The sequence below is a fragment of the Sceloporus occidentalis genome, unplaced genomic scaffold, assembly GCF_023333645.1.
Source record: "Sceloporus occidentalis isolate IW3139 unplaced genomic scaffold, rSceOcc1.0.p SCAF_5, whole genome shotgun sequence".
Classification (NCBI taxonomy): Eukaryota; Metazoa; Chordata; class Lepidosauria; order Squamata; family Phrynosomatidae; genus Sceloporus; species Sceloporus occidentalis.
Genome location: NW_028316985.1, coordinates 91,907,480 through 91,927,570, shown reverse-complemented (window position 1 = coordinate 91,927,570; position 20,091 = coordinate 91,907,480). Strand labels below are relative to the sequence as shown.

Genomic DNA, 20,091 nt, shown 5'->3' with positions numbered 1-20,091 from the left:
CTCCTTATACCATTTCAGTAATTAAAAATATTTTTATGCTAGTGGGAATAGCTCTATTATCACAAAATATCCAATTATAAATTAGAAAGATCCGAAGTTAAATGAAGTGAAGTGAATTGGGGATGGGGGTTTGTGGGGGGGTATGCATAATTCCAATTACCAAATATAAATTCATGCTGTCTGGGAATGTGAGGTACACATTTACAGTCATATCTACAAAGGATGCTTGGGTAAGGCTTCCATAACTATGAGTGTGCCCTCAGTGTAGAATTAAAGCAGTTTGACACCACTTTAATTGCCATGACTCTACTCCTACAGAATCCTCAGATTTACAGTTTTGTAAGTTTTCAGCCAAGTTTGTCAGAAAGCTCTGGTGCTTCCCAAGATTTTGTAGGATACATGCATGGCAGTTAAACTGGTGTCAAACTGCTTAATTCTGCAGTGTGAATACACCCTGTGATGCCACATTTAAACCCTTTGAACCTAAACTCAATTTTGATTACAACCTTTGTACTGAATGGAATTTGTTGGTTACCACCAACTGTGGGCTTCTTTAGTGGGACTAAAATTGGATTTAGCCTTGAAGATCCCACTCTGAACATGCTCTAGCCACTGCAATTATGACAGCTTTACTCTCAAAGGATGGACTTGGATCAATTAACTTTGCTTAATCTGCTTGTGTTGCTTTTTCTTTTAGTAATCAGTTCAGTTTTAAATATTTTCCATGCTTTGACGCATATGGTATCAGCAGAGCAACTGCACTGCTGTACATTAGGTCAGTAACTTTTAAAGAGGAGATTTAAAGCTTATGTCCAAAGCAAATCTAAACACAGGTCGTGGAAATGCTTTTAGACACAGATGGCGAATTTTGTGAAATGCACCTCACCAACTGGCATGGCTTGACAACTGACAGTTTGCTTTAGTTTTACTGGCCTGTTTTGGCAGCATCACCTGGACTAATGTTCAAAATTGTCATAGCTTTCAGAATGGTTTTATGTTTTGTTGATGAGGTGGGAATTAATTGAAACTCTTACTGCAATTAAATGAAACAGTACAAGCTTGAATGGTCAGACAGAATACCATCAGGATGAAACCACAGCCTTGTGACATTAGGCCCAAGTAGTGTTTCTATGAGAATACCAATATTTTTCGTGCCACAGTTGTGGAGCTCTTCTTAGTATCTCCCAACATCGGAGTTGTTACAGATGAGCACAACAGTAAGGGTATCCAGATTGTGGGATAGCCTCGAAAGACATTTCCATCTGAGCTCATGTTTTCATGAATGGGTGACCTTGGTCAAGTCAAATTTCCTAGCCCCAGAGGAAGGCAATGGCATGTCTGCACCCAAACAAATTTTGCCCCCCCAAAAAACTGTTATAGGTTCCATGTAGGATCACCATAAGTCAGAAATGACTAAGAATACACCAACAATTATCTAATTAAAAGTTGGCTGGTGGAAGAAGGTCTGTTACATCTTATGGTTAGAGCTGTCCTAAACCATTTTACTAAGCTGCTGAGTTTGTGAAAAGCTTACCCAAGGTCTTGGCCAAAGGGCCAAGAGTTTCTTCTCCGCTTGGATATATATCTTTTCTGCAGTCAGGAGTGAGGTCACTCTGCATTTAGATTCCATATGCCAAATAGCTACTTTCTTATCAGAGAGGGTTATATGAAAGCAAAAGTACTACTAAAGCTTTATAGAATAAGCCTCACCCCACACCCCATAGGTGCAAGTCATAGGTAGTACTGTGTACACTCATGTATAAGTCTAGAAATTTAATTCAAAAAATTGACCCTAAAAAAACTTAGTCAACTTATCCACAGGTCAATGTAAATATTGTACTTATTAAAAAACAGGAACTTTCCCCTGGTGAAACATAAGAGTGTTATCTGTCCTGGAAAAACTCACTTCCCTCTACTGTCTTGTCTATCCAGCCTTTAGTGTGAGCACAAACAGTTATGCCTACTGGAATTTTGTAAGTTCTTTGGCATTGTTTTGCTTTGCTTCATCATTTAGATCCTTTGTCACGTGCCCCTAAATTTTACCTTCAACCTATCCATGGGTGATATCAAACTCCAGAATTTTGGCCCCAAACCTTGCCCTCAACTTATACATGAGTTGAGTATATATGGTTGAGTATATATGGTACTTAGATATGCTGCTAATTCCCATGGTGGTGAGCTGATGACTTTCCTATGCCGAAGGTACATTATAGGGATTTGCATGGGGGGGAGGGGTGGGGGCAAGAATTTCCTATGCTCTGATGTTATCTGGTTACAATAAGATTAAGAAGTCACGAACTAGAGGTACATAGGAGCACACCAGGAGGTCAGACTGAGGGACAATAGCTAAGACCGATGCTGGACTCCAGTAATATTAAGATGTATGTGTATGCTACTATGTAGAGGAATTTCTGGGAACATTCTGGTGCATCTATTCAGATCATACTGGGCTTCATAGCTGCCATGAATAAAACAAAAATGTTTCTAAGAATACACCCAATACATCCTTACAGTGGTGGGTTGCAGCAGACCAATAGTGAGTCAAAGCTGAAGATACATGACAGAGTCAAGAATTCTTATATATCTGGCTCTGCTATTACATAGCAGCTGTAAAGGTAAAGGTTCTGATTAGGATGGGGATTTCATGGCAAAAGCAGATTAATCTCCCCCCGCCCCCAGTGTCTCTTTTTGAATAACCCTGTATTTGATTCAGACCAACAACAACTTCTTTCCTACATAAAATACTAAATGGTGGTGAGGGGAGGGGGGGATGTCAGATCCACAGTGTTAATATTCATGGCTCCAATCCTGATTGTCCCTTCTATGACTCCAGTTTCCCACCCATCACCAAAATGAAATACATGTGCACACCTTTCACATATGGTCCAGGCTTGTTTTTCATGAAAGATTAGCATTACAACAGCCCTAATGTGCTTCTGATAAACCCCCAGGTTCATGAGACATAGGGGCTTGCTTGACAGACAGCCTGTTCAGGGGCAGATCTATGCCGCCCCTGAACGGACTTGGTTGGGGACGTGGCAGCCGCACAGCATTCCCCCAACCTGGTGCAAATTGCAGCTCCTATTTGCACCCTAAATGGGCACCATAAGGGCTGCAGTGCGGCCTTATGATGCCCGTTGTGTGCAGTGTCATGTAAGTGCTGCACACACACGACATCATTATGGTGCAACCCTATCTGTACAGGAGCATGCCAAGATGGCACCCGGGCTGCATGGTAGGGTTACTGAGTGTGTAAACCCTAGTTTGGGTCCAGGCCGGCACAAAGTGCCGGTCTGTCCAGGGCCATAGTTTGTGTTATTCTGGCCTTCATCATGAGAAACTATGGATCCAAAGGCCCTCTAGTTCTATACTAGAAAGGAAAAAAAGTAAAATTCTTAATAACTGGTCTATGGCGGAGTGAAAAAACAATACTATCCTCCCATGAGATCTTGGGATTTACTCTTAGTTTCTTCAGAAAGTTGGCTGTGACTTTTGATTATTATTATTATCAGAGACTTGGAGAGGTTCTGCCTTATTGTGTCAACTGTACTGGGTGAGGTAGGTCTGGCTCAAGGCAGTTTCATGGGCTGAATAAAGTGATAGCCAGCTTGCCAAAACAAATGAAATCAGTGCAAAGTATACTGAGAGAGACCCATACTGAGTTTGAAATGCAAATTATGATGAATACTTTTCACCATGTTGCATAATTAATTGTCTCAAAAGTCACAACCTTTGTACTAATTACTGAATAAATTGTAACAATAATTAAGGTAAAAGAAAGGAAGCGAGAGGCTATATTTGTTATTGGCTTTCAAGCTCATGTTCTTCATAATATTCTCACATGCACACACACACACACCTAGCAGGGTAGAAAATAAGTCTCTGGCTTTGCAGCCGTGGGGGTACAGAATTTTAATTTCAACCCACCACTGGCTCTGAATCTAAAAATAAACCTTTAGATGCATCTCAAGATTCTCAAGTTCTGGTTTGTTTGAGCTGATTAACATACAATCAACCTTTGGCACAAAAGCTTAATTAAAACCCCTAGTCAGAAAGAGATAGAGAGTGCTAAAAATACAATAAAAATCAGGAACTCTTGATTTATATCACACAAATAAAGAGGTTAAAATATTTCGGTGAGATAATTTCATTCTCTTCAATCTTGCAACTTCAATATAGTATCATATTTAAACTGAAGTGGGAGGGGAAGAAAACACAATCCAACAATCAACTTTCTTAAAGAAAAAAATAACAAAACAAAAACTCCTGCTTCTGAATAAATAGATCATTCTAGTATCTTCTTTTATGTTTAGCGGAGAGGAATAACTATAACTTAGAATTAGGCAGATATAAATATAGTATGTTTCTGTATTGTGCTTAATCCTAACAATGCCCTCCAGAGTGCATCCACACTGCAGAAATAATCCAGTTTGACACCGCTTTAACTGCCATGATTCTGGGAATTATAGTTTTGTGAGACACTTGGCCTTCTCTGTTAGAGAGCTCTGTTACCTCTCAAAATCTACAATTCCCAGAATTCCATAGCAATGAAATATGGCAGTTAAAGGGGTTTCAAAATGGATTATTTCTGCAGTGTGGATGCAGCCTCAGAATACTTTTCATCCCATTTCTCTTTCTAATTTTTTCCAGTCCACATGAAAATTCATATGCATCTTTGTGCTTAATTTCCCTGGGCAAGCACATTTTGCAAACATGTTTTGTATGGGACTTTCCTGTACATACGTATGCATTTTGTGCACATTTACATCAAAATTGCATCAGAGGAGCATAAAAGTGCAACACCTGGAAGATAATTGTGTTCTGGTTCACTTATTGCTTTGGATAATCTGAAGTGGGCCATTTCATATTAAAATACAAACCAAGTGAATTTTTCATCCATCCATAGTGACCATGCTTTCAGTTATTATCTTCTGAATTTTCATTGTTTATAGATCCATACAACAATTTCTTCCTTAAAAAATAAACACACTACAAACCTGAAAGGTGAATCACAGAAGTGTAGAGAGTGATGATTTTTATTAAGTAGCAATGGAAGGACTCTTCACATGTGCTTTAGAGGCACTCAGTTTTATTAAATATGTACAATATTCATGAAGTAAATCCTTTAAAAAAAGTCTCTAACACCTCTGTGTGTCTGCACATAATATGGGTTAATATCACATAGAGGGATATCATTAAGGTAAACATTCATTCCCTCATTGTTCACAGGAAAAATTCTCCCTGCTTCTGATGCCCCTCTTCACATCAAACTAGGCTGTTTCTGTATTGTAACCAGCATCTTTTGTTATTTCCCTGTTTTCACAAGAACGGTGAGATGTGTTTGAAGGGCAATGACTTGGCCATGGTTCAGTTGAGATAAATTGGACTCATATCTCCTGAGTCCAATTCTGGCATCCTGCCTGTCACATGATGTTGACTCTCTACTTCTTTATTTCTCTTTCTGTATCACAATAATTTTTCAGAATACCATGTCATTTTTTCAGTACTGCTCTCAAAACTGATCTCTGTCAGAAGGACCAAAACAAGTAGACTAAAGATAAGCACTTTTAAGGTGGTTTGTAAGTCATTCCCTTTTATATAGGGGAAGTGTAAAATGACAGATTCATCAAGTCATCTTAGTATTCCTATCAACTCAAGTTCTGGACCTCTCATATATATTAAAGCACAGGAACTCCAAGAGATGATACAAAAGTAAAGTAAAACAGTTTTTAAAAAATTAATTGTGTCTATTGCAAAGGTGTCAGAGTGCTGTGTATGAGTTGAAGACGACCATGGCTGCATCCACACTGCAGAAATAATCCAGTTTGACACCACTTTAACTGCCATGGATCAATGTTATGGAATTCTGGGAAGCAGCCTATAGTGGCATCAATGGACATGGAATTTTTCATATGTCTCACAGAAAATCCTTTGCCCAATGATCTACCAGTTTAAATTTTATCAGTGGGAGAGCCACAAAAAAGGAAGGAAGAAAGGTAAGGGAGGTTAATGGGACAGAAACAGTTAGATTTGCTTCAGGTGCTTTAAGGGAGGTAGTGTGGTATAATGCTTTGGTTGTTGGACAGATCAGGGACTGTTTTGAAAGGCCATGTGTAGTGAAACTTGGAGTAAGGTACAAAAGAAGTCCTCCTTGCTGAGTGTCAAATCTTTTCCTTATTCAAAGAAATAGAGAAACATCTTTGTTACCCTGTTTCCACGAAAATAAGACATACCCATAAAATAAGCTGTAGCAAGATTTCTAAGCATTTACACAATATAAGTGTGAAAATAAGACATAGTGATAGTTCCGGTGCAGAACTGAGGGGGGGCAGGAAGGGAGTGGAAAGATTGGGGCCAATGGTTCTAATGGAAATGGAGTCGCAAGAAATTCAGGATAGAATTCTGGGTTTGGAGAATTATGACGATGTTCCAGAAGAAGAAGACTTAACCATATTTGAATAAATGTAGATTGTTGTGCCATACTTAATAAAAATAAGACATCCCCTGAAAACAACCCATAGTGTGTCTTCTTGAGGAAAAATAAATACAAGTCAGTGTCTTATTTTGGAAATTTGGGGAGTAGGTGAACAAACTCAGCTCTCCTGGGGGCACCTAAATAAGGAGGTTCAAATCTCAGGTTTGCATGAAAAGTCAGATATGTTTCCCCAAATGTGTGTGCATGTGTCATTTTCAAATGAATTTTAAAGAGTCTATTCATGTTGTCACAACAGTATGACTTGAAGCATCAAGAATATTACAAACCAGGGTAGGGCTGTGAAAAAACAACTTTAAAAGTAAACCTTTTCTGTTAAATACTAGTCATTACTGTTGGGTAAAGAAAGAAACGGGAGCCCAAGGTAGAAATCTGAGAAGGAACACCAAGTGTCTGAATAACAAGAGACAAGATTTATTTCGCCAAAGCTTTCTTATTTAGCCTTATCCCTTTGCCAAGACATTTTTCTGTTAAATCAGTGCATAGTGGTTCTCGCTTTCACTGTCATGTAAAGAATCCTTGAAGACCATGCATAAATCCTCACTACACTTCAAAACAAGTGAATTCCTGACTAGGATCAAGTCCTGAAGTTCACAGCAAAATTGGTGTCAGTTATTAAATTTACAAAATACCATGTTTAACTTCCCTGCTTTACCTTTTTGAGTTTGCGTGCATGTATGCTTTATTTTTCAACAGATGGGGGGAAGAACAGTCAAAAATAAAAAAGAAATGGCCTGCCAGATGAAGGAAGAAATGAGAGGCAACATGTTGTAGTGGATAAGCTAAATCCCTATTCCCTGATCTGACATTTGACTGTCCAGGAGAATATTCTGTCTTTTCTGGTTTAACTTAAATTTGTTTACCATCATCCTGTCCATTTTTGATGGTTTAGAAATTAACTTTTGCAGAATAAGACAGAAAGAACTAGAGATGGGTGTCGTCAGCATATTAATGCCACTGAACACCCAAACTGCAGGTCACATGTCCCTGAGTTTCCTATTTGTATTAAATTGAATGGGGACAAGACCAAAATGATAAGAGATCCTATAAAGCAGTGGCCATGATGTTGAAAAGACCCCTCCCACTGCAGCACCATCTTCTTGTCCCTATAAATCTTATTCCAGAGAAGTAGCCCAAAAGGTTACCATGATAAATGGGCTCAACGGTCAATGACGCTTTTGTCAGTGGCACTCTAGTTGCATACCACTTATTTAATCACTTCTAGCTCTCTGGAGCCCTGGTGGCGCAGTGGTTAAATGCCTGTACTGCAGCCACTCACTCAAAACATAAGGTTGTGAGTTTAATACCAGCAAAAGGGCTCCAGCTCGACTCACGCCTGCATCCTTCTGAGGTTGCTAAAATGAGTACCCAGATTGTTGGGGGCAAATTAGCTTATAGTTGTAAACTGCTTAGACACTGCTTAGGCAGTATGAAGCGGTATATAAATGAAGCTTGTTTGTTTGTTTAGCTCATGGAAAACCAGGGTGCACATTTGACTAGGGCTGGCTATAGGGATCATATGTTGAAACAGCTGCACTGGATACTGGTCCTTTTCCCAGCACAATTCAAGGTGCTGGTTTTGACTGAGCACTAAGATTGGCAGGAGAGGGCTTTCTCTCAGCCACACCACCTTTGCAGACGTAGTTGGTGAGGACTCGGGAGAGAGCCTTTTCTGTGGCTGCTACCAGACTGTGGAACTCCCTGCCATGGGTGGTTGGGTCAGCCCCCTCCATGCTCCCTGCACTGGTAACTGAAGATATTTTAGGCAGGCATTTGGTGGCTGAATTTTACTTGTGCTGTTTTTAACAGTGGTTTTACTTATGTTTTAATATGAATAATGTTTAATATTTTTTAACTTTTGTAAATTAACTGTTTTACTTCTGTCTTTTCAAAAAATGTTGTTTTTATACATTATTATAACCCACCTTGAATCCCATTGTAGGAGAAAGGCGGGATATAAATCCTTGAAATAAATAAAATAAATGATATAATAAACACTAGCTGCACCATTGCTCAGTTCCAGAGATGACATGAACAGAATTGCACGCTAGACAACAGAAAAATCAAGAAAGAGTCTTCAGGATTCATCAGCTTTCAAGAGTGGCCCATCTTAATCTACTTCCCACTCCTGCAAAGGCACTGCACCCAACTGTGTCTGAACCTCATCATTTAGATATCTATTTATGACAACAGAGCTACAGAGTTAACAGAACTACAGATCACCATCAATATATTCAGAACAGAAACTAAGTCCAGAATGTACCCTGCAGAATATAAAATGATGTAGTAATTTAAGCATAGGACTAGAAGTATGGAAATCAGGCCATGGAAACTCACTGGGTGATCTTGGGCAATTCACACACTCTCAGTCCTAGAATACTGTGTGATAGGTTCAGTTTAGGGTTGCCATCAGTCAGGAATGACTTGAGGGCACACAATAACAACATCATCAGATATATATTCCACCATTTTATTATAATCGGTTAGTATTGTGGATATTTATTTATTAGATACATTCAGCACTTGCAATGGATAATTTGAAAATTAATATAATGTTACACATTATAAATTAGTACATTAATTCACTACTTAAAATGCTAATAATTTGAATAATGTAACTAGCTGAATTAACATTAATTGACTTATTGATTAAAGCATTAGTGGTGAGCTACCGTGGGATTTACAGATTAGCATGGAGGTTGTCACCATACAATTTAAGAGAGGATATTTTGTTACCAGCATGTTCAGAATTACTCTTTTTGTCATTTTAAGGTTTTTTTTCTTTCAACCTAGAATTTTCCCTACATGGGCAACAAAACCAATAATATGATTGTTGCCTGGGAACAGTTCGATCACATGGGATGGGAAAGGCTGTGTCAAAGAATCTCATGACACCTTCAATTAAATGTGTCATACAACTGTATCTCTCTTTTATTCTTCCTCCTGTTACACATACAACACTTACTCTTCAAATTTCTTCTTTGTTGAAAGTTAATAAGAACCGATTTATTTCATTTAGGGGTTATTCATCCACCACAACTACAGCAATAAGTGGATAGTTATAAAGAACAATTAGTGAATCAAGAGTTTAAAATCCTTAATCTGAGAATATGCAGTACATATTTTGCCCAACTGAATCACCATGTTGTTGGCGGAGGGAGTGGAGGAGGAAAGCGTGTATGATGGGTAATGAGCCAAATAAGAAAGAAAGGCCAGTATGGATTGGCTTCTTGGGGGTAAAAGACTCTGGCCTACAGGTGTCTCTGAGAAGACATGAAGTAAGTGTTCTGTCATGAAGACCTCGAAAAAGGAACTAGGTTTTATCCATGAAAGCGTCTGGGATACATCACAAATTTCCTAGAGAGGATATGCTTTTTGTCTCCTTAGGAAACAGACACTAACCAGATGTTATATGAAAATCTATTAGTACTGTGCTATTGGAAAGCTAACAGTAAACATTTTTTTGCATTTCATGTCTTGCTAAATTAATTTCCAAGTAACTTTTGGGTGTACAAAGTCTTAAAATTTATATTAACCCTTGTATGTGCACTCTGTTTGAAAAAGGTGTCCATTGTATTTATCCATGGCTCACTTGGGCTGGGGTGGTGGCATTCTGTTACCTTATGGAAGTGAACATGAGAGATTGATCACATTTCTCTCTGCAATGTTTATCATCTACAGTTGGCTCTTCTTATACATAGATTCAATCATCCAAGGTTTGAAAATGTTCAAAAAAAAGTTTAAATTTCAAATATCAAACCTTGGTCCATTTTTTATAAGGGACACCATTTTGCTATGTCATTATATTTAATGAGACTTGAGCATCCACAGATTTTGTTATCCACAGGGGACCCAAACCCCAGCATATATCGTGGGCCCAAACCCCAGCATATAACAAGGGTCCACTGTACTCTTTATCTATGTTCACCCCACCATCTCCCAGAGTATCTTCCTAAATGGATGGTCTGCCCTTCTGACCATAGTTGGAGAGAGAGAATGAGAGAGAGATTATGGGAGTTGCAGTCCAACAATATCTTGAGGTCAGAAAATGCTCACCCCTGCACTTACCACATCACGTCTCAATTCAGAATGGTTCATGACACTGTAACATTGTAGCTAAGATAGAAACTAGACTTTTGTTTGCATATATAGCACCTTCATGGAGTAATTAATCAAATCAGATTATCTCCAGTTACCCATAATTTCCCATACTGTGTGAGTTGGGGATATTTTAATGAACAGCTTTCCAACAAAATATGATGTTAAAGAAACTTCAAATGTTAAAACAACCTGGAATTGCAGTTTAACATATTGGCTTCTATCTGGTAATCTGTACAGAGGCAAATAAAATCTGTACCAAAATTTGTAATAAAATGCACACAGGGTAGCAGATACCTTGATACCCTTCATGGAAGACTTTTCATTTCCCTGTCTGGCCTCTCCTATGGTCAGAACAGGAGAAGTGAACTTCATGCCTCAGGACAATGATTAATACAGATTTTGCAAGGCTGAGAAAGGGGTAGTTTAAGGGCATAAGTGCGGATTCTTTGTGACTGGGCGGGCTATAAATAAATCTTATCATTAGTCCTTCTCTTACCATACTGGTAAACCACTCCATGTCTCTGATGATAGTGAGTGTAATGCAAGGTCTTCCAGATATTTTGGATGTCAACCTGCAGAATACCAGAAAGAATGGCAAGTATTACAGGATGGTGGGAGTTGTCCAAAATATCTAATGAGCCAAATGCTCATCAGTGGTGCAGTAGTCTATAAAAAGCCTTGGTAGTATATATTATGTTTCTTGGTCTTTAGGGTTCAGCAGGACTCCTGTGCATGCTGCCTCAGACCAATACAGCTATGTCCTCTGGAGAAATGGGTGCCGGGGGGAGATGCCATGTTTCCCTAATATGCTTAAATTCAGTAGAATTTAAGAGGGCTTCCCTGCTCCAAGATACCAGTTTATTGTCAAGGTCTTTGCTGCAACCTGCAACAATATTTAGCAGTGCACATGCCAAATGATTGGATACATGTCAGAGATAAATTAGGTTTCAGAATTCACAAATGATGAGCAGTAACCTTGATACTTTTTAATCATTTAGAAAATATATCTTCAGCTGAGTGAAACTTAACAGAATTAAAGAGGCTGCCTTTAAAAAAAAGGGATATAAAAATGAAATATGTTATACAGAGACAGCTTTCCTATAGATTAAAAAAGATACACAAATTGAATGGGTAGGTTATCCCCAAAAGCTCTATAAAAGTTACAGTTCACGAGTACGAATCAGAAATATAAAACCAAATCCAGATAGGGGAGAACTTTACCAACCACACTGATTAAAAACAAAGAAGTAAGAAAGCAAAACCCCTTATAAATACATCAGATTTAAATCCTAGCTGAACATGCATATCCCTCCTGTGGGCATCAAGAAAAAGGAGAGCAAAATAATCCTTAGAAAAACAGAATGATTTTCAGCCCTATGCAGATGTTACAAGCCTGTTTCTAACCACTGTGGCTTAAATATGAGGATCACAGTATAGGAAAATACTGTGAAGTCCTCAGTAGATTGCTGCTTGGATCACACAACTGCACCTTAGTGACTGTGGATCTGGGAGCAGAATATCAGTGTCAGTTGCATGCTGACAAAGTCTGTCATTTAAATCATACACTGTATTGGCTTGAAAGCAGTGATACAGACACCTTCCTTTAACATAAAGCCCCACTAAACACTAACATGCTGGGAAGGGATAGGGTAAATATTTTGAGTTTGCATTTCCCTGTGAAAAATAGCCATTTCACACTTTCTTTCCAAGCCTGTCAACAAGACAAGTAGCACTTTCCCTCTGAAATCTCTGCCAAAATGTGCTTTGTCTCATTGCCATTATGCAAAGGCCATCCATTTCTGAGGCTAGCCATTACTTTTGGAAAATATAAACTATGCTCATACGTATTTGAAAACAATCACAATTAAAAATTCACACATTTGTAAACTGCACACACACACTCATTATCAGCCAAAATAAAAAGTGAAAAATATTGTACATTGGAAAATGCACAGAGAGGCACATACAAATGCTTGAGTAGGAAGTCCCATAAGAAAGAATTCAGAACTGCAGCTGGATGAGAAAATTGGTGAGAATCTAAGAAATGTAACAAAAAGATGCCTGACAGATTGTCCAAAGCTTGACCAACACATCTATGCAGTTTGTTGCTGTGTGCCTCCCAGTCATTTTTTTTTAACTTATGGTGATGCTAAGGTGAACCTACCATAGGGTTTTCTTGGCAGGTTTCTTCAGCGGGGGGTTGCCACTGCCATCATCTGAGGCAGAAATAGTGTGACTTGTCCAAGGCCACCCAATGGGTTTTTATGCTCAAGTAGGGATTCAAATCCTGATCTCCAGACTTTAAGTCCAATACTCAAGCGACTACATCCTGTTGGCTCTCATCCATGCACTAAAATACTACAAAAGAACTGTTCACATATGTCCAAGCACATGTACAACATACATGCTTGGTAATGTATCTAATGAGAACGAGGGTTAAGAACGAGTATGGAGGGAGGGAGGGAAAGAGAGATGTGCTATTAATAGTACCTTGGTCAGCACAAGGGATCAGGTGAAGCAATTCACAGTGCAGAGATAATCCATAGCACTGCTGTTAAAGATACAGCTACAGAGGCTTATTGAAAAGGTAGCACCCACCAGCTCCTGGGTACAAAAGTGAACTAACTTTCACTTTGTGAAAGTGAAAAGTGAACGGACCGAAGAAGACAGCTGCAAAATAGATATTATTAGTTGTAATATAGGCTGCTGTCACACTGCAGAATTAATGCAGTTTGACACTGCTTTAACTGTCATGGACCCATCCTATAGAATCCTATAATTTGTAGTTTGTTGTGGCACTAGAGCTCTCTGACAGAAAAGGCTAAATATAGTCACATGAGCCATGGCAGTTAAAGTAGCGTCAAACTGCATTAATTCTGCAGTGTAGATGCAGCCAAAGTCCCACTGGATAAAGTAGGACTTGCTTCTAGTAAACATGCCCAGGATTAGGATGTATTAAAATTTTATGACATGCTTATTATTTCCCCCTGGTTATAGCTTTTGTATAGCTCTAAGTAGTGCAATTAACCTTGAGAACCTCTTGTGTCTGCTGAAGCAAGAAGTACTTTTATATTTGCATATCTCTTAATCAGGACAAAACAATGAAAATTTAAAACTCTTTATTGTGAATCAGAACAGTGCTCAATCTCCTCAATGTCACTCTGTCAATAAAAGGAAGTAAATGTCTGTTAACATTTGCTTCCATTTAAAGTTGCAGTCTTTTGCAGTCTCACTTGCAGCTTAATTACACAATGTCAGAGAATATGCTAATCTTCAGTTTGATGTTGAGATGTTGTGGAGAGTTGTATTAATATTAATCTATCTATCTATCTATCTATCTATCTATCTATCTATCTATCTATCTATGGCACTTTTCTCAATATATGAGATGCTCTAAAATACTTTGTTCTGCATATTTCTTTGAGTTGGTATTAATATTTTTTTGAATTCTCCTGATTAAAGGAAGGGTACGGCTAAAAAAGTACTGGACATTTTAGGACAGGTACTTTGTACAATATTTTGTTTTCTGCTTTCACTGCAAATTCTGTCAAATGTTTCCACTCTCTGTTCTTCAAGTGTGAGCTCTTGTTGTGCTACTAATCAAATGACATGTATGATAGTGTTAGAAGATACTTGGTATTTTGCAGGAGGATATTTTTAAGATTAACTTCTAGTGTTCAAATACAGTTATCAATAAAGTACTGCCCTCCAGAGAAATTGCGCAGAGAATATAATGTCTTAATCAATTGCACTGATAAAGATAGTAACATTTAGACTGTATAAATTGCCCGGAGAACTTTTCGCACTGCATAGTTATAATGCCACACTCTATTTTAATTGAAATGGCTGCATCCTATGGAATCCTGGGATCCCTACTTTAGGAAGGAACTATAGCATTCTGGTTGAAACTTCTAAATACCCTTCCTAAATTGCAGATCCCAGGATCCCATAAGATAGAATCATGACAGTTAAAACAGAATCATAGTGCTATACCTGTGTGGTGTGAAGAGACACTGGTGTCCATATTGCGAAATATAGTATGAAAAGTGCCTGAACTGAACTACTGTGTTACATATCCATGTGAATGAGTAAATGTTCAAATATGCTTTCAGCAAAAATTTCGTACTGAGTCATACCTAGTGTGAACAGGAGGAAAGACTTCTAGGCATTTCTCTACTCATTGACATGTTCACTTTATATGCTGCAAATTGGGCTCTAGGATGTGTGGCCCTCCCAGTCTGGTTATACTACAACTCCCATAATCTCTGGCCATCGGTTTGCCTGGTAGCCTTTAGAATTCGAGACTTTTCAGAAGGTGATGAGTTCTCCATCTTGTTAAAGAGTTTCTGGGAGCCCTCATATGCAGAAATTGGTCCCCAAAGAAGGGAAAGTGAGGGCAGGTGCTGAATAAAAGGAGCACCATTGGAGGGGGACCAGTTCTGTCATGGAGGCAGTAGGTGGCATGTTCCCCCAGTCAGCTAGCTCCCATTTCCTTCTTGTGATTTTGTACTCCTATATAGGATTCCTCACCTCTAGTCTGAAGTGATAGAGTCCAGCAACAGGTACATAATGTGAGGCTGTTGATCATCTTGTTTACTTCTAAGGATCATGCTACACTGGAGCTCTGTATTTGGTACTCCCAACATAACTTGACTGTCGTACAAGCACCAAAGTACCCCTCTCTGCTGGACTTGAGTCACATTGCAAAGGGGTGAGGCTCCCGACCTTGCATCTCTTATTAGTCTCATGTTAAGGGAAACTTGGAGCTCCTGGTCAATAACAACAGCAAAGAACCCTCAAAGCCTTTTTAACTGAAGCTTGCAAGGATTCCTCTCTGCAGAAAATAGCATCTGGCAGGCAACTTGGAACAGGGCCATGCCATAGGTGAGGAAAGGTTAGATCGTCTCTTCCCTGTGGAGTTCATCACACTAGCGAGATCCCGTGGGAAAATGACAGTTAAACAAGATTTAAAGCAAAGAAAACTCAGAAATGCCCAAAGTTTATCAAATGACGTCACAGTTAACATGAAATAACGTGAAGTTAATCCGAACGCAAAGCAGAGAAAACCGGCAGCTTTTTACTTTTGGAACAACCCGAAAGTAAAAAAAAGCTGCCGGTTTTCTCTGCTTTGTGTTCGGATTAACTTTGCATTATTTCCCTTGGGCAGTCCCCTAGTATGATAAACTCCCCAAATTTGCAAGTCATGTTTAAATTCAAATGTACTTTAAATTTCGTTTAACTTTTGTTTTCTTGCCATTTCCCCACAGGATCTCATTAATGTGATAAACTCCTGTGTCACAGCTGAAATATGCCATATTAACATCTTAAACAGCTTCAAGACAGTTGTGAAGATGGATCTCTTCTGGCAGGCCTTTCTTGAATAGATACCTGGCCAGCATAAAGAAAACTTAACTTGTTGTCCTCTAGTTTGTTTACAGCCATTGTCTATCTGTTATTGTTCTTATTGTTGCTATGTTATAGTTTTAAGTCTGTTTTAAATTATAAATGCTTTAATTGTATTTTAAGCGGGGAGGGCTTACAGTGTTATACTATGGACTGTACATTTTAATGTAAGCCGCCCCATTTGCGCTGCAAAGAGGGGCAGGATAAAATGTATTATTATTATTATTATTATTATTATTATTATGAAATCTAAATGGGGTGCTCATAACTGTTTCTATGAGAAGGAAATTATACTGGGAACTCAGAATCTGTGACTTGTAGTTTGGCTTTAAAAGAAGGTTTTCACATAACATGAATATGTCTTCCTATTTATTTACTATTTTGCTGACTTGCTCTGGAAGGTGTCGACTGACTCTTTTGAAAAGTATTGTGTTTTGAGCTTTCCTTTTTTTGAGGAAAGTTTTGACACATGAAAGCCACAATCAAATCACAAACTTTGCAAAAGAGGGAAAATATTCCAAACTCTACCCTATTCATTAATGAACTTTAAAATGTTCAACTGTAAAATATCATGGGGAAAATATATCAAAATAAGTAGTAAACAAATCCTAAACGGGCAAAATGAAATTATTCAGAATAAATATACTAAAGTGAGGAGCAACAGTTGAAATTAATTAGTAGATGGCATAGAACACAACAGCAGTTATCGTATATAATGAAAGATATGCCATCGAATTGTTGGCATGGTAGTGGGAGTGAAGTAAAGGCACATATATGCATATATGGTGGGAATATTGTACGATGCTGAGGTTCTGGTGGGAAATAATTAATAAAATAAATGAAAAATCAGGGAAAACTTTGGAATTAAATTAAGAAAAATGTATTCCGGACCACCTCCCCCCCCCCCCCCCGCATAAAAGAAATTCCACGTATGCTTGAATGGGCTTCTAATGGGGTCATGCTCATGGCGGCACAGTGGCGCACGCACACCATGAGCTCCTTGCAATGCGTGGTGCTGAACATAGAAATGCCTAGAGAAGTGTTCTAGGTATTTCTAGGTTCTCCAGTACGATTCTATGGTATGCTTGGGCCATCTCATTGAAAAATAATAGGGTTCTCTATTATCTATGGTTCCACGGGGGTCCTGGAACACAAGCCCTACAAATATGGGGTCATACTGTATTTCTTCCCAGAAGGCACTAAGTAGATGACTGAGTAGATGACTTTCATACTTCCTAATCACCCTTGTATCTGCGGAAGCTTAGTCACCACCTTTAAAGGAAGTCACTTGAAGAGTAAATTACGGTATCCTTAAACTGGTTTTAAATTGTGCACAAATTAATTGTGGCATTAATAAACATTTTCTGTTTGAGAAAAAGACATACCTGTGTATCTTTTATCTGAGATATACTTCTGCCCCCAGATCTTTCAGTACTAATTAGGTCTAGGTGGAACTATTTAAAAGATCCAGTTGTCTATCCAAGTGTGACAAATTGGGAAGCAAACACATACATCTAAAATAATTATCTTAATTTTGGAAGCAACAGCATACTCTATAAGAAAAGAGGATATAATTCAGCAAGTAGTATGCACAGCATAGAAAAAAGCACTTTAAAATTGTGAAATCACAAAAAGGTGTAAAGTTGTTGATGCAGAAAAAGTATTATAGGTGATATGTTTTTATTATTATGCAAACAGCTCTGAGAATTTTTAAATTAAAACTCTGTACATTACCCTCAATACCCTAAAAAGAAACACCATCATTTCCTAGATTTCCCAGGAGGTGAGATTTAGAAGCATCTCTACTTAATAAAAAGATTTGAGAACTCTGTGATTCTCCAGAGGTTGTTGGATCACAGCATCGATCAGCACCAGCCCAATAGTAAGGGGGATGACGGAAACTGTATGCCAACTACTTTGGAAGGGCAACAGGCTCACTGCCACTGTGGTACAGTGACAATGCTAGTCTTCCCACACATGTAATGAGAAAAACATGTAAGAACCAAGATGTACATGCATACAATTGAGCCTCCTATGAAGTCATTATGGGAGCACCTCCTCCAGCCATTTACAATCACAGTTGGATGCATTCTAGTGCAGACTAGTGCAATTCTGTGCCTTGGGATCCCATCAGATTGTTCCGTACATGAGCAAGATACCATAGGATCAATATTTTGTAACCTGATGTAAATAGGAATGTATTACTTTCATAGCTTTTTAAATGTCAGTTCAAAGTGACAACAGTATGGGATCATAGAATTATAGAGTTGGAAGAAACCACAAGAGTCATCCAGTCCAACCCCCCTGCCATGCAGGAACTCTCAATCAAAGTATACCCAACAGATGGCCATCCAGCCTCTGCTTAAAGATCTCCAAGGAAGGAGACTCCACTAAGGCAACTTCCCTTTAACAACCCTGCAGTAGAACATATGTGCCAGACTGGAACTCAGTCAAAGGGCAGTCCTTGCTTTTGGGCATTTGGGAGTGTCAGAAAATATTTTAATTTGGGTGGGGGCAGTCTGGGGCCTTGGGGGTCTGGAAACTGCAAAAAAAAAATGGAATGAAGGGACTGTATTTTCTCTACCCTGTTGTTGATGTAACTTTTATAAAGATGTTTAAGATCTACTGTAACTTTTCTGGATGTAATTCAGTCAAGCCCAAATATAAACTAGAGTGATTGTATTCAGTAAGATGAACTTCCTATTTTTTCCCCTGAATTCTCCTTTGTAAGTTTACATTCTCCAGCTTATGGCTATATACGTGAATATTTGATATGCAGCACTAAGAGCCATCAAGATTATTTTTGACAGCACCCATTTCATATACTGTAATCTGGATCTGCTGTGACTGTGGCAGGGGAATTGCACAGTAAAGGCCTCATTTAGAAGTACTGTCACCTCTAATGTCTAGGATAATTTATTTTCATCCAGACAGAAAGATATTTTACATTTCACTACCTCTGCCAGCCAGTCATATGCACTGGGAAAACACATTAAGCCATGGCATAAGCATAGCAAGAAAAGACGTTAATGTATGTTACTTATTTACATCTATTTATTTCATTTGTATACCATCTTTCTTCCAGAGTGGGACCTAAGACAGCTCCCAGTCCATTTAAAAATCTTCACAATTAAAAAATAAATAAAATAAAATCATCACATAAAACAGTATAAAATCATTTAAAAAGACATACAAACTTTTAAAAAGGACTTGCCATTCCCCACGTTTCAAGGGAACTATTGAGTCCTCTCTTCATCCCGGACCCTCAGCAATTGGAGTCAAGATCCGCATAGGTAATGATCACCACCAGTGATGCTTCATATCTATCCTAATCTCCCACGTTTGATTTCATTAGATCCTCTGTGTGTTGTTTGCATGAGTGAGTGTGTTTATTCCCCTCTGATAAAGCTTATTCTTATTCAGAAGTCTGCCTCTGGGCAGATAGCAAAGGGAAACCCCGTCTGAACTAATCATGCCAAGAAAACACCATGATAGGTTTGCCATAGGATTGCCGTAAGTCAGAAGTGACTTGAAGGCACACCACAACCACCACTATAACAACATAAAACTGAAAGAGATGATATTGTGTTTGAGACAAAGTTTTTTCATGAGTATTTTACTGGAAGTTAAAACAAGGTGAAATTAATGACAACAAACAATACATTTTGACTTTTTGTATTCTGTTCACAACACAGGGCCCGAACAGACAGGCCAGAATAAAGCTGCTTCAGGTCACTTTGGAGGTATGTTATTTAAATGACACACACATCTTAAGTGGCCAGAAGCTGTGCCAAAGCTGTGCTCCAGTCCTTAGGAATAGAGCATGGCTTTGGAGCGGCTTCCAGGCCCTTAGGACACACGAAGCATTTAAACAGAACACTTCCAAAATGGCCCAAAGCAGCTTTATTTTGGCCTGTCTGTTCAGGTCCACAGTGTCAAACAGGTAAAAACATGTTCACTTTATGAGTCTAGAATCACTGCTACAGCAACAGTTGAAAGAAATATTGAATAATGTGTGAAATCTAGCAAAAGAAACGCTGAAGAAGCTCACCAAGAAAACCTCATGATAGGGTCACCTTAGGGCCGCCATAGGA

General features: G+C 38.6%; 1 protein-coding gene across 8 annotated transcripts in view; it reads right to left on the bottom strand.

Moving 5' to 3' along the window:
- The window catches only part of KCNIP4 (potassium voltage-gated channel interacting protein 4), a 434,206-nt gene that overhangs the window by 177,194 nt on the left and 236,921 nt on the right, over positions 1 to 20,091 (bottom strand). The window contains exon 1 of one of the 8 annotated variants that reach the window (XM_089524733.1): positions 12,759 to 12,986. The exons of 5 other annotated variants lie outside the window; for them this stretch is intronic. The gene's annotated coding sequence lies outside the window, so the exon portion shown is untranslated. Of the gene's footprint in view, positions 1 to 11,090; positions 11,131 to 12,758; positions 12,987 to 20,091 lie in introns of those variants that run through there. 2 more of the 8 variants (XM_089524734.1, XM_089524735.1) reach the window with 2 other exon arrangements.